The 10,653-nt window shown below is 45.2% G+C and overlaps 1 non-coding gene across 1 annotated transcript; it reads left to right on the plus strand.

Moving 5' to 3' along the window:
* The first annotated feature begins 242 nt into the window (after positions 1-242).
* On the plus strand, positions 243-349 carry LOC125995927 (U6 spliceosomal RNA). The gene has a single exon (XR_007491186.1). It is a non-coding gene; the product is annotated as a U6 spliceosomal RNA (small nuclear RNA).
* The last annotated feature ends 10,304 nt before the right edge of the window (positions 350-10,653 follow it).

Below are 10,653 nucleotides of genomic sequence, written 5' to 3' on the forward strand. Positions count from 1 at the left end.
GTTCTGGAACATTTCAGGGGGGGAATGCTGCCTTATGTATACAAAATGTACCACCCCACCCTCAAGTCCCCCAAAAAGGCTTCCTCCCCTCCCCAGGTCCCCTACCTTTGCTGAATCTACAGTAAGTTCTCTTCTCATTCTCCCCCTTTATTTTCCTGACATGGTGCATAAACATCCTGAGACAGTCTTTCACATCCCAACTCACTTCTCTTTGCAGAAAAAATATAAAAATGCTGTTGCAAGTGCTCGCTTCGGCAGCACATATACTAAAATTGGAACGATACAGAGAAGATTAGCATGACCCCTGCACAAGGATGACACGCAAATTCGTGAAGCGTTCCATATTTTTAAAAAAATGCTGTTGCAAGAAATAAATGTGGGAATGGAGCTATATAGCTCAGCAAGGAGAGCAGTTGTCTTGTACACATCAGACCCAGTTGATCCCCGGCATCTTATAGGCTTTCCCAAGCCATACAGGAGTAATTCCTGAGGCAAAGCCAGGAGGAACCTCTGTTCATTGCTAGGTGTTATCCCAAAAAAAAGCATATAAAAGAAGAAATGAATGTGCATCCTCGTGTTCCTGCAGCATAGTTCCAGGGAGGCCAACACAGGTGACCCATAAAACAAGGGGTTCATCCCTGTACAGTTCAGCAGATGACTTGGCTACTACTAGCAAAGCATTTTGAGGGGGAAAAATCCTTAACTATACTCTCAGCAACAAACACTCTACCAATCTGGTACAAGAAAGAAAGAAAGGAAAGAAAGAAAGAAAGAAAGAAAGAAAAAGAAAGAAAGAAAGAAAGAAAGAAGAAAGAAAGAAAGAAAGAAAGAAAGAAAGAAAGAAAGAAAGAAGAAAGAAAGAAGAAAGAAAAGAAAGAAAGAAAGAAAAGAAAGAAAGAAAAGAAAGAAAGAAAAGAAAGAAAGAAAGAAAGAGAAAGAAAGAAGAAAGAAAGAAAGAAAGAAAAAAAAAGAAAGAAAGAAAGAAAGAGAAAGAAAGAAAGAAAGAAAGAAGAAGAAAAGAAAGAAAGAAAGAAAAGAGAAAGAAAGAAGAGAAAGAAAGAAAGAAGAGAGAAGAAAGAAAGAAAGAAAGAAGAAAGAAAGAAAGAAAGAAAGAAAGAAAGAAAAAGAAAGAAAGAAAGAAGAAGAAAGAAAGAAAGAAAGAAAGAAAGAAGAAAAGAAAGAAAGAAAGAAGAAAGGAAAGAAAGAAAAGAAGAGAAAGAAGAAAGAAAGAAAGAAAGAAAAAGAAAGAAAAAGAAAGAAAGAAAGAAAGAAGAAAGAAAGAAAGAAAGAAAGAAGAAAGAAAGAAAGAAAGAAAAGAAAGAAAGAAAGAAAGAAAGAAAAGAAAGAAAGAAGAAAGAAAGAAAGAGAAAAAGAAAGAAAGAAGAGAGAAAGAGAAGAAAGAAAGAAGAAAGAGAAGAAAGAAAGAAAGAAAGAAAGAAGAAAGAAAGAAGAAAGAAAAGAAAGAAAGAAAGAAAGAAAGAAAGAAAGAAAGAAAGAAAGAAAGAAAGAAAGAAAGAAAGAAAGAAAGAAAGAAAGAAAGAAAGAAGAAAGAAAGAAAGAAAGAAAGAAAGAAAGAAAGAAAGAAAGAAAGAAAGAAAGAAAGAAAGAAAAAGAGAGATAGATACAAAGCAGGCAGCATCTCAGGTATGCTTTATTTTTGGCCCTCACAAGCCAGGAGGAACTGCTCTTGTCACTAACCAGCCCCCCAAAAGTCCAACGTTTTCCCTTTATACCCAGCATGACGAGGGGGCTCAAGAAGGCATGTCAAGAGTTCTATCCAGGTTTAACTGTCCTTACAGTGGGAACATCCAAGGGGCGTGTCCAAGTTCAACTGCCATACATCAACATTAGATTTGATCCCTAGCATCACATATGGTCCCCCGAGCCTGCCAGGAGTAATTCCTGAGCCCAGAGCCAGAAATAGCCCTGAGTGCTGCTGTGTGTGGTCCTAAACCCCTCCCCCCAAAAAGAAATCCACTGCCCAGAATGAAGGTTGGCATGTCCCATTTACATGATAGTTTATAAGTAAAGTTTTATAAGCATAAAAGCCTTATGAGTAAAATTTCAGCTCCATAAATTCGTTTACATCCTGTGCCTGGAAGCTATCTGACTAACAGGCACCACACAATCTTCAAAAGCAAATATATTTAGGAACATTTAAAATAATACTTTTTTGGCTTTTGGGGCCACACCTGGCAGTGTTCAGGGGTTACTCCTGGCTCTGCACTCAGAAATCACTTCCGGCAGTTTCGTGGGACCATATGGGATGCCGGGAATCTAATGTGGGTCCATCCCAGGTCAGTGCGTGTGAACGCCCCACTGCTGTGCTATCTTCCCGGCCCCATTTTTAAATTTTTTTAATTTTGTTTTGTTTGGGGGCCACATCCAGCAGTGCTCAGGTGTCACTCCCAGCTCTGCACTCACTCCTGGCAATACTCAGAGGACCAAATGGGATGCCTGAGATCAAACCCTGGTCAGCCACATGCAAGGTAAATGCCCTAACCACTGTGCTCCAGACCCTAGAAGACAGTTCTTTTTTTTGTTTGTTTGTTTGTTTGGTTTTAGTTTTGGGTCACATCTGGCAGCACTCAGGGGTTACTCCTGGCTCTATGCTCAGAAATCGCTCCTGGCAGGCTCAGGGGACCATATGGGATGCCTGGATTCAAACCAATGACCTTCTGCATGAAAGGCAAACGCCTTACCTCCATGCTATCTCTCCGGCCCCTAGAAGCCAGTTCTTGACAATAAAAGTGCTTGGCTTGAGCTGACAAACTGGATGCTGGCCTCTTGCTGAATATTTACCTCCCTGGAGAATCTCATGGAGCTGCAAAGGCCCTGGGCTTCCCTTCCCAGAACCTGGGACTCAGAGTCTTTTTGTTTGTTTGTTTGGTTTGGTTTGGTTTTAGTTTTTGGGTCACACTCAACAGTGCTCAGGAGTTAGTCCTGGTTCTGTGCTCAGAAATCGCTCCTAGAGAGCATGGGGGACCATATGGGATGCCAGGAATAGAATCACCCTCCGTCCTGGGTTGGCCACATGCAAGGAAAACACTCTACAGCTGTGCTATCTCTCCAGCTCCAGGCCTCAGAGTCTTTATCAACTTTTAAGGAAGCCTGATACTCCAGAAAGATGGAGATCCAGAATCTGACCCAAGGGAAGACCAGGAAGGTCATTGCTCATGTCTTGTTTGCAAGGGAAGTGAGGTGGGTGTTTCCTCAATGGCTTCTGACATCCCTAGATGTCAATTTAGATGCATCTAGATCCAATCACTCTTGTCTTTACCCCCTGGAGCTACAAACAAGTTCCTCTCACCAAATGAAGATGTCAAAGGACCATATTAGGGGCTCCTGAATCCCTTGCAAGATGCCTCCATCCTATGTCCCAGTTCCTGAATCATAGGCTTTGCCCGTCCCTGCCAGCAAGCAGAAACCTGGAGGGCACAATGTAAGCAATGCATAAGGAGCTGTTGACCATCTCAATCGTGGTCCCACCACTGCTTTCCAGGGCTTGGCTCCTGCTACTGTCCCAGCCTGTCCAACACCCAGTGATTTCCAGCCTCAACAACCCAATGACGCCTACAAGAACAGAACAATGGTGGATACTTGGACCACCCTCTTGGGTTCCCGCTGTGGACGTAGGGGTGCTGGCTGAGCCAGTGATTATTCCTGCCACTCACCCCAGCCTGGGAACCGCCGTTCTAGACCCAAGATGCTAGAACAATGATTTCTGCGCAATGCCCTGCCTCACCCCCTGGGGGTGCTTGTTAAATCCCAGAGTTCCTGGGCCACACCCTGTGTTTCTGGGAGTTCTGGGCAGGAACCAAAAAAATGCCTTTCTAGCAAGTTCCCAGCTGTTGCTGAGGCTGCTGGATTGGAGAGCCAAGCTGAGAACCACTAGCCCAGGGCATGGTGAGATCCTCCCAGGCAAAGAGCAGATTCTTGTACCAGGAATTCAGGAGTTTCTCTCTCTCCCCTTGGTAGATGGGAACCCTATAGGGGAACCCCTATAGAGTTATCTGGAGGACACAGGGGAGTGTTCCTCCCATGAGGTTTCAAAAGCAAGTAAAGCCAATCCCCGGAAAATTAAGCCAATGCAAAGGGGAAATAAAGGAACATTCTCCTGCAAACTCATAGCTGTAAGTACATGAGCCATGAATATAGTTAGGTATTTCCCAGGGACCCCACTCACTTCTCTGGGACTTTAGAGCAAAGGGGGTACAGTCCCTAGAGCCCTCAGACTCTAGCATAACACATTACATTCTTCTACTCATAAAACACCCACCCCTATATATTTATACACAAATACATATGGTGCTTGGATGCAGCCCGGGACCAACCCCATGGCTCCAGCCTGTCCATTAATATTTATTGGGTCTTCACAATGAGCTCAGCAGACGTATAAAAGACAACAGTCCCTCACACTGTTATTAAGCCCAGGAAGAACAAGCCCTGTGCCTGCCTTCTCCCAGGTGTTGGCAGCTGAGTGGTTGTGTCTGGGTGCAAAGGAACATTCCAGCGCTCACGCCACAACAACGCGCAGAGCCCTGATGGTGCCACCAGTGCCAAGCCCAGAGGTGGGGCCTGGGGCTAGTCAGACAGAAACCCCCACCCAGCTGAGCCCATGGGAGCTCAGAAACAGGGACCAGGGCAGAGGCATCCAGGGAAGGGGCCTCCTGTAAAAGGGGTCCCTGGTGAGAATTTCCCATGTGTAAGTCTGTTTGCTTCTTTCTTGCATGAGTCTCTACAAGTCCTGCAAAGGAGTACTGGGGCTCAGGGTTCCCCCAGATACTGCTTAGATCTCTGAGTTTCTCAGCTCTGTTAACGGTTCACACAATGTTTTCCTTGCTGGAAGTTGACCAAAGTTCAGTTCCCAGCACTACATATAGTCTCCAAGCACCGCCAGGAGTGATTCTTGTGTACAGAGCTAGGAATAAGCCCTGAGTACTGACTGTCAGGTATAGAACAAAAACCAAATCAAAACAAAACAAAAACCACAAAACCAACAACCATCAAAAATAGGGAGTTCACTTGAAAGCTCCCAACTTGGTTGGCCACCTTCTCCTCAGTTCTGAATCCATCAAACCCCTTGCTGAAACTTGGGATGCCCAGTCAGGACAGTGTTTGTGACCGTGGTGTTGGGGCCATGCTAGATCAGGACTCAAATTTAAGACCTACTACGTGCTTGCCAGTGCTGTGCTCTGCCCTCCATGGCTGGATTGTTTTTTTTATTCCCCTTCTTGCACAGACATACCAGGACCTTGTGTTTTTCAGGGTGGTGACTCTTCTTAGAATCCTTGGACCCTAAACTGGATTCCTATTAGGGATCCTCTAAACCTCAAACCTGAGCCTGACCAAGGTTACCAGAGACTGTTCCCAATCTGGGTTCTCGGCACAAAAGACCCACAGAGGCAAGTTCTTGTTCTCCTTCCCACTATGGCAACCCTGGCCCCAAATTCTTCTACCCAGAATCCCATAGGCCATGAAGGAAGTGAGGGAAAAACTATAGGGTTCCAAGCCCCATCCCCACTTTGATGCTCATCATGTTGATTTCACTGAGAACACCCTAGTGCCCAGGGAGCACAGAGGTTGAGAGAGGAGGCCAGGGTGTTCATTGGAGGTCCATGAAAAGGGCCAGTCACTGAACTAGCTGAAGGGGTACAGAGAAAAAAATGGCTTATGAAATGAGGAAATGAACGGGGAGCACCTACAGACTCTGCTCCTACAGACTCAGTAAGTGGATTCTGAGGTGGAAGACAAGACTGATTCAGAAAGCATGGAGTTGGGAAGTCGGAGATGGTGAGGTCTGAACACAACCTTGGAGGTGAGGAGAAGAAAGAAGCGCCATGAGAAAGAGGCTCAGTTGCATTGCAGTCCAATTCTAGAAAGTCCTAAAGTTCTAAGGCTAAGGAACATGTTGGCTTGGCCATATGAACCCAAACTGAAGACAACCAGAGCCAACCTCTGACATTTTTATTATTCTATTTTATAGGGTGGGAAAGAAGGGAGTTTTGGGCAGCAACAGGTGATACTCAATGTTTATTCCTAACTCTGTAATACCCAGGGAATACTCCTAGTGGTGCTCAGGGGACCCTATGTGGTGTCAAGATTGAACCCGATTCAACTGCATGCAAAGCAATCACGAGTCCCACTAGACTATCTCTGCTCAGACCTCTGCTTTCTGTGGAAGTAGGATTCAGACCAGTTCCAAGAAAGGCAGACATTATTTCTTGTTTTGCTCCAACTCTAGCAAGTCATTCATGTCTCTGGGATCTCCCTAGAAGGTGGCAATTCCTCTTTCTCTCAGCTTTCAAGCCAATCTTGTTGGTAGCTTTCAATTCACTCCCCAGAAGATGGTTCTCTACATCCAGGGACCCACACAGCCCAATTAACACCAACCATGGTGGCACATGTCCCTGCAGGCCATCGTCCCATCTCCTTCATCTGCATCTCCAGTGTGAGCTACAAACATATCCTCATAGACCTGAGGCAAAGGTTGCTGCTGCTCGCTGTGTCTAATTTAAATCTCCAAGAGGGGACCTTAGTTTTTTTGCAGAGTGAGGCAAAGGCTCTGCCTCTGTGGAGCTTCCAGCAGCAGGGAACAGCACCCTGTCAACACAGGGCAGCAGCATGCCAGCTTTCGGGAGGGCCCCCCTGGAAGCAGAGAGGCTCACAGGCGATTGGAGACTTGTTTATATCAAATAAGCACTTGCTGGAGCATTCAGAAGTTAGCAGGTCCCAACTTGAACTCTGGGGAAAAGTCATGGCCAGCTTGCCCCTCTGCGGGATACAGAGTGGGGCCAGCAGATCCTCATCTTCGAGGTTCCCCTTAAGAACAGACCCAACCCAGCCTTTTCAAAAGTAGGGGTGCAGGAGATTTCTTTTTGTCAGGACCTCCATACTTTTTTGAGGAACACTCAGTCCCACTGCCTGCTTGTTGGGGTTTATCCCTGACAGAGTAAGCTGGGGAAATAAGTGCAGGATTTAGCCCTGTTAATTAGCAGCAAGGGGTTCATGAGTAATGTTGTGGCATTAAGGGCGGGGTGCAGCTTTTCATTACCAACTCCCTCCTTCTTCACAGGGTTATAAACCCCAGGAGAGATGTTTCCTCTTGGATGAAACTTGGCAGCGAGCCTGAGGTTCCTCTCTGGAGCTGCCTGCACCTCAGCTTGTTGGAATCTGCCTCCCTTGTCCCTGGGGCTCATGGCTGGGAAACAGGAAGCCAAAATACTCAGCTGTACCCTCCGGCCTTTGAGGGTATCCCTATCATGGCAAAGAACTGAAGAGGGGCAACTGGCAGGTCTAAGGAATGGCTGGTTTACCAGCAATCCACTCTGCAAAGCACTGGGGGGAGAGGGGGATTTCCCCACCAGGCAGCTAAAACTGTCTTGGATAGACAGAACCTGGTTGAAGTATGTCAGCAGGAAGCAACAAGAAGCTTCCAGAAGCTTTGAATCCTGCACCTTTCTATCAAAAGCCCTTCGAAGGTTGCTTCAGAGCTGATAGAGAGGGCAGCTCCAGTTGGGCTTAAGTGCATGCGTTCAAACATGCTCCCAGCTTCTAGTTGCTTCTGTGATGATCACATCCCATGGTGTATGCCCTTTGTAACCTTCATTGTTCTTTCACCAGCAAGATTTCCCTTCCATGGTCCTCCCTTACAGCCTCCTGACAGAGACCACCAGGGTGGGACAACTATGATGTTTATATATAAAGCAAAAAAAAAGTTGCAGGAAAAATGAAAATGAATCTTCCAGAATCTCATGGTGGGCACCCAGATTCAAACCCTGATCTTAGGATGCCAAGCCCTGTGTTCATCTTTTCCACCCCAGCGTGTTGTTAAAAGAAAAACAAAAAGTCAGCATTTTCCTCCCACTTGACTTCATTTTCTGCAGCACCATCAGGCCAGGTAGAGAATGATTATGAATTATGAGCTTTCTTTTGGGAAGTGAAGTGCTGGCCAGTGAATGGTGAGTCTTGAGGGAATATTGGCTCAGTGTGTTTGGAAACTGGGTATCCAAGGACCCAAAGACTCTCCTGATCTCTGTTCTCCAGAATTCTGGATCAAAAGCAAGAGAAACCAACACAGGTGACCCTGAAATCCATCCATAGGGACCTCCCTCCTGCCAGCATCTGACAAGGGCTATAATAACACAACCCTCATCTCCCCCCAAGTTCTCAAGAGGCATGAACATTATAAAAAGAAACCAACAAATTAGTAACCCATTACCTCCTGATTTTAATTAGCAAGGAAAACTAGACCCAACACGAACTCCTCCCTAGAAATTCTTCCTATTCCAACCACCTGGCTAGAATACCCACTCCTGCCTGGGAATGCTTTCAACAAGCTGCCAACAACCAGCTCGACCTGTCCTAGCCTTCAGCCGGAAAGGAAAGCAACCCTGGCATCAGCCATGGGGCTGGACTAATGGCTCCCACACAGAGAAGTCCATCTGGGTGTTGTTGAACTTTCCTTCTGCTTTCCTAGCAAAATCATTCGTGGATAATCCTAAGATTTCAAAGGAGACCTGGCTCCATACTTGTAGACTTCACCAGCTCCTCTTGATGGTGTTGCTGATCAGAATTCCACAAGTCCCCCAGAGTCTGAAAAGTGTTTCCTTGTCATTTAAACATGCGTGTTTTAATTCATCATTAATCATGGACACTGCCACATCTGTGGAAAGACTTTGATGATCAAATTGTCTCAGAAGTGGGGGAAATCCTTGAGAAAAGGGAGCAAGACCTACATAGAAAGGAAGTGGATGTATATCTGATACATGAAGGGGCCAGCTTTTGATTCCTTGTCACAGGGCTTTGCCTTGCTTCTATGATAATGTGGGACTAGCCTTCGAAGGAAGGCCCCTTATGTTAGGACATGGATGGATCTGCAGGTATCTACAAAATTGCTACCACTTGACTTGTGGAGCAACTTGACTTGTAGTCCTCAGGGATGCAGGTCAGAGTATTTCCCAGCCCTATCACGAGTAGATGAATCCATAAAGTAGTGAGATGCATCACTCACCCAGAGTTCTCTGATTTTATCTCCTCCAGACCTCTACTCAAACATCCACTGAAACTTTTATTTTCTTCTTCTTTTTATTAATATATTTAAACACCTTGATTACAAATATGATTGTAGTTGGATTTCAGTCATGTAAAGAACACCCCCTTCACCATTGCAACATTCCCACCACCAATGTCCAAAATCTCCCTCCTCCCCACCACACCCCCACTGTACTTCCCTCATTCATTCACATTATTTTAATAGTTCTCAGTGTAGTTATTTCTCTAACTACACTCATCACTCTTTGTGGTGAGCTTCATATCGTGAGCTGGACCTTTCAGCCCTCCTCTCTGTATCTCTGATGATTATTGCAAAAATGTCTTTTATTTTTCTTAAAACCCATAAATGAGTGAGACTATTCTGTGTCTCTCTCCCTCTGGCTTATTTCACTCAGCATAATAGATTCCATGTACCTCCATGGATAGGAAAATTTCATGACTTCATCTCTCCTGTTGGCTGCATAATATTCCATTGTGTATATGTACCACAGTTTATTTAGTCATTCATCTGTTGAAGGGCATCTTGGCTGTTTCCAGAGTCTGGCTATTGTAAATAGCATGGCAATGAATATAGGTGTAAGGAAGAGATTTTTGTATTGTATTTTTGTGCTCCTAGGGTATATTCCTCGGAGTGGTATAGCTGGATCATATGGGAGCTCAATTTCCAGGTTTTGGAGGAATCTCCATATCGTTTTCCATAAAGGTTGGACTAGACAGCATTCCCACAGCAGTGGATAACAGTTCCTTTCTCTCCACATCCCTGCCAGCACTGCTTGTTCTCATTCTTTGTGATGTGTGCCAATCTCTGTGGCGTGAGATGGTACCTCATAGTTGTTTTGATTTACATCTCCCTGATGATTAGTGACGACATCCACTGAATCTTGTCTTTTCTTTTTCTCGTCTTTATTATTTATTTTCCTATTTTTTTTTTGTTTGTTTCTGGGCCACATCCAGTGATGCTCAGGGGTTACTCTTGGCTCTGCGCTCAGAAATTGCCCCTGGCTCGGGGGACCATGTGGGATGCCGGGGGATCAAACCGTGGTTTGTCCTAGGTCAGCGCATGCAAGGCAAATGCCCCACCGCTGTGCTACCACTGTGGCCCCATCTTTTCCACTTTTTTCTTTTCTTTTCTTCCTTCCTTCCTTCCTTCCTTCCTTCCTTCCTTCCTTCCTTCCTTTCTTTCTTTCTTTCTTTTTGTTTAATTTTGAGCCATACACAATTGTGCTTACTCCTGGCTCTGCACTCAGGGATCTCCCCTAGGTGGGCTCAGAGAATGTGTGGTGCCAGGGGAATGAATCTGAGTTGACCAAGTGCAACTATATCTTCTGTTCTTCCATTTAAGCCTTAGTTCACATCTTCTTAAGGAGGATCTAAAAGAGCTCAAAGAGCAACATTCCTTATGCCCCACCTATAGAAGAGATGAACAGATCAGAGAGTTTCTCACAAGTGCTCCCTTCCTGACTGTGCCTTCCTTCATTTTCCTTATAGCATCTCAGAGACCCCACAAGGACACCTGTCCTCTTTCAAGAAATCCAACTATTTCCTCCTCCACTTCTGTTTGGGAAATTCAGTGTCCTCCAAGAACTCTACATGTGCTTA

This window comes from Suncus etruscus, chromosome 1, assembly GCF_024139225.1.
Source record: "Suncus etruscus isolate mSunEtr1 chromosome 1, mSunEtr1.pri.cur, whole genome shotgun sequence".
NCBI lineage: Eukaryota > Metazoa > Chordata > Mammalia > Eulipotyphla > Soricidae > Suncus > Suncus etruscus.